Below are 4,673 nucleotides of genomic sequence, written 5' to 3'. Positions count from 1 at the left end.
GTGCAGCGCAGCGCCGGAGGATGACGTCGCGGGCGACTCCGTGCCCGGCTCAGCGTCCTGCAGTTGCACCGCCGTCGGCGCGTCAATAAGAGCCGCCTCCAGGCTCGGAGGCTCCGACAGAGGGGACGCGAGCAGCGACGCGTCCGAGTCGGTCGATCCGGACTGCTCGGCGTTGAAGACGCTCTCGGGCTGGTCCTCCTCGGCCGAACAGGCCGAGGAGTCGGTGGTCGCGTTCTCCGCCCGGTCGTCCGTGGAGGCCGCTGTGGCCTCATCCCGCGGGGTAGCGGGCTCGCCGTTGTTCTCGGGTGCGACGTTCGCCGCCTTGCTAGAATCGGCGGCCGCGGCCGTGGCGTACGAGCGGGGCTGCACACAGTCGGAGATCGCGTGCTGGGCCGCGCAGCGCTTGCACGCCGCCTGGCATGTCGCCGCCTCGTGGCCGTAGCCTCCGAGCGCCCGCACCGCGGGGCAGTGCAGGCGGCACCCAGGTGGCCCTCTCCACCGCACCTCGAGCACACCCGCTTCATCCCGCGGTACTCGAGCATGGCGCAGTGGTCCGCCACGGTCAGGAAGTTCGGGGGTGCCCGCTGCATCTCGAGCTTGACGGTGCGGCCGCCGTTCCGGATGGTGCCCCGGCTCTTGAAAACGGGCTCCAACACTGCCCGCACCTTGCCGTACGCGCTCAGGGCCTGAGCGAGCGTGTCACCCGAGACGGTGGGTGGCAGTAGGAAGACCGTCACACAAACCACTGGCACCGCCATCTGCGCCAACGGTACGGGTTTTCCAGCGACGAGGAGGCTCCCCGCCGCTACCATCTTCGACGCCTGAGCCATGGAGCTCACGGCACAAAGGAACTTTGTTTCGCCGAGGTGCTGCAGGTACTGCAGCCCCCTGACACCGACGACCGCCTCGATGGAGTCGATTAAGTCGTCTGCCGGAACAGGCTCCGACACTTGGAAGTAGAAGCATTGCGCCTTCGTGGGGCGCACTTCAGGAGGCGGGAGGGCCATGCTGCGAAGCCCTGGGCACCACGGCAACAGGCCTGGCGCCGGGGCAGGAACAGCAGGTCCTTCGGGGTCGCTGGAGGGGTGGGCGGGATCCGGGCGGGCCGCCCGCCGGGTCTGAAAACTACGCAGAAAGCTGTCGCGAGCGGAGCAGCAGATTTGAGAGAAGTTTATCGGACCCAATAGTGTACATGAAAAGGACCACAGTCCCTCGAAAAGACGAGGGTACAGATAGCGACTAGTGTCGCTCGATTGCAGGAGAGCGGTCACTCAAGTACAGGACGGCGATTCCTGTCGCCCTACAAACAAAAGTCATTCACTGCACGGAATAATGTCCACAGTGTCCACAATGTCCACATGCTGCGGGGGAAGCAAGCTCCCTAACTAAATAAGAAACGCACAACAACACCGCGCACTGCACACATTCAATAAGGCAGGAGTCGCACGGTCACGCGGCCCAAGCTGGCGGCGATGAAGCGGGTACTCCACCGCCGCAGAAACTCCTCTTCTGGCAGTTGTACTCGACCCAAGCACGCCTGCTCGAACAGGCGCGCTCGTACGCGCTGGAGCAGGGGGAACATCGCGCGCTGAGGCCGACCCTGCAACGAAGCGACGCCACCCTGGCGCCACAACAAAAAGGCGCCCACATAAAGAAGCAGGCGAACGAAAAAATCGCGTGGCCTAGTGCGCGCATCAAGGGTAACATAAAAACTGCGCGAGAGGAGGCGCCAAAAAGTACGCGCCACTGCACACTCGAAGAGCGCGTGCTCGAGGGTATCGGTCGCACCACACTGGGGACACCAGGAAGAAGGAGCGATGCCCCACGCGGCGATGCGGACCCCCGTCGGTAGGACACTCCAGCCTCGCAGCCAGCCGAAGTTGCGGACGTCTGGTGGTAACGAATGCGACGTCAAGCACCTGCCTGCTCCGCTGTAGCTGGTCTGGTGTAGCCTCCTGGATGGCAAGGAGCTCGCAAACGCGGGAGGCCTGCGTCTCAGAGACGTCGACCTCGGGCAGGGTGGGGGTGAGGGACTCGGCCGTCCGGCAGACATACCGGAAGAACCCCGGCTGCTGTTCGGCTGAAGGACCTGTGCAATTACTAAAAAATAGGCGCCGCGAAGTCCCGAGCAGGTAGGCGAGGAGCCCTCTGCCCGGGTAGTCGGTGGAGTTGACTAGGTCGCGGACGCCTCTAACAGCAAGGACGCTGCACATAGTGCGCAGGTTGGGCAGGCTAAACCCGCCCATGCGCGTGGGAAGACTGAGGAGCGCGCGAGCGACGGTCTCCGCCTTTTCCGCCCAGTAAAAACTGCCGCAAAGAGTGGCTAAGCGGCGCGTGAAGGTGCGCGGCGGGCAAGCGACGCGAGCTACGTAGTAGAGCGACGCGCACACGGAGGATCGGATCACGAACGCGCGCTCCGACAGCGAGAGATGGAAGTTCGCTGCCACTGCGAGACGTCGATCCGCGGTCGCTCGTAACTCGCTCCACGTTTCGCGAGCTACCTCCCCGGAGGAGAGGAAGACGACGCCTAACACATTGCATGCTGGGACCCACTCCACCTCACCTAGCAGGTCGGACGCGAAGGCCCCGAAGCGGAGAGCCTTGCTCTTGCCCCTTTGAGTAAGGCGCCGGACAGCTCGCTGTAACAAGAAAATAGCCGATAAAACGCTACGACGCTGTCCTCTTCCCGCAAAAACAGGGACACGTCGTCAGCGTAAGCTGACACCTTCACCTGGCCCTGGCCTGGCAAAGGGAAGCCGCGTATCGAGGGGGACTCTGCTACGCGGCGCAGGAGGCGGTCAATACACAACACAAACAGCAACGGCGATAGGGGACAGCCCTGCCGAATGCCGCGCTGGATGCCGAACGGGTCGCTCAACGCGCCGTTAAAAAGCAAGCGGGCTGCGAGATCGAAGTACAGCCGCTCCAACCGCTCTACGAACTCGGGCGGGAAGCCGAAAGCCCCGAGAACGCCAAAAAGGTATCGGTGCTCGACCCGATCGAAGGCTTTAGCTTGATCGAGCGAGACGAAACAACCCGGAATTCCCGTTCTCGAGGTGAACGTGAACAAGTCACGCGTTAGTGCGAGAGACGAGAAAACCGAGCGTCCGGGCACACTGCAGGTCTGCGCAGGGCTTACAAGCACCGATAAAACCTTGCTCAACCTTTTAGCCAGCAGTGACGCCACGATCTTGTAGTCTGCGTTGAGCAGAGTGATCGGGCGCCACGCCTGCGGGTCAGATGGGCACCCGCCGGGCTTCAGGATGAGCACGACACGGCTCTCTCTAAAAGACTCCGGCCTCTCGCCGTCCCTGACAAAGGCGTTCACCATCCGGAGAAGGTGAGGCTCCAGGACGGTGAAGAACCTAGCATAAAAGCTAGTGGGAATGCCGTCAGGGCCTGGAGCTGAGGCGGCGTTCATACCCTTAACGGTCGCGAACAGCTCCTCGGAGCTGACCGGAGCGCTAAGCTGCGCGCCTAAGTCGTCCGGCACCTGCGGCAACGTTGCGCAAAAACTACGGAGGGCGTCCGTAAAAGCGCCGTTGCCCCGCCGTTCGGTCCCGGAAGCAAACAGCGGCGAAAAGTGACGCGTCAAGGCGTCACGGATGACTGTCGCGCTGATGCTCCTGGTCCCGTCCGGTAAAACGACCTCGGCGACGCGGACCTGACGCGTATCGTCGAGGCTACCGGCCCGTACTTGACGTAGTACGGTGGGGTCGGACACGGGCCTACCCTGAGCTAATGCCTGGTATGCTGCCCGCGAAGATTGGCGGGGAAGCGTGTGGTAGCGCGCTTTCAGAAGATTAAGATAATCGCGCATTGCGAAGGTGAGCGGCGCGCCTCGCTGGACGGCGCGTATACGGGCGAGGGTGGTATTTATCTCGCGGTGGTCGGCCTGCACCTCTTTGGGGGACTCCACCGGGGGGCTCTCGACCCGGTCAACCTGCGCGGTGTCGTCAGCAGGACGGGGCTCGGCGGGGGGCTGCGGGTTCGCGCCTGCGCCTCCCTTGGGCGGCTCCGGACGAGGGGGCGCCGACTTCCGGGCGGCGGCGGCGTCCGCGTAAGAGCGCGGCCGCAGGCAGTCCGCCGCTGCGTGGGGGCCGCCGCATCGCCTGCACGCCGCCTGGCACCCGGCCGTCTCGTGGCCGAATGCATCGCAGCGCGAGCACCGCGGCGTGCAGCACGTAGCGCCGACGTGGCCCTCCTGCCCGCAGCGCGAGCACACCTTGCGCACGCCCCGGTAATCGCACAGGATGCGGTGCCCCAACACGTTGATAAAGTTGGGGACGGGCTTCCGCATCTCCATGCGGACGAGGCGCTGCCCGTTGCCGATGTGTCGCCGCCGGCCCTTGAGTACGGGGTGTCCCACCTCGAGCACTTTCCCGTACGGGCTCAGTGCCGAGGCGAGCGAGGCGTCGCCTACGAAAAGCGGCAGCCGGAACACGGTGATGTTAACGACCGCCCCTTACAGAAATGGATATCAACTTTCTTTAGAATTTGTATTAACATTCTATTGACTCTAGTAACCTTGCAGTAACTTTTACATTCTATCAACAATTGTTCATACAACGTTGGTAGAAGTTACTTCTTTGTATGTACTCCTGTCAATAGAAAGTTACTAGAAAATCTGGGTGCAGTTTGACACGTTGAGAGAAGTAAATGAACAAACTGCA

General features: G+C 62.9%; 1 pseudogene; it reads right to left on the bottom strand.

The window, feature by feature from the left end:
- Positions 1-420: 420 nt before the first annotated feature.
- LOC149338699 (uncharacterized) lies at positions 421-4,306 on the bottom strand (annotated as a pseudogene).
- Between the last annotated feature and the right edge of the window lie 367 nt (positions 4,307-4,673).

This window comes from Amblyomma mixtum, chromosome 6 (genome assembly GCF_055824585.1).
Source record: "Amblyomma mixtum isolate Tamu chromosome 6, ASM5582458v1, whole genome shotgun sequence".
Taxonomy (NCBI): Eukaryota; Metazoa; Arthropoda; class Arachnida; order Ixodida; family Ixodidae; genus Amblyomma; species Amblyomma mixtum.
Note: the sequence above shows the minus strand (reverse complement) of the source record. Positions and strands in the feature narration are given on the sequence as shown.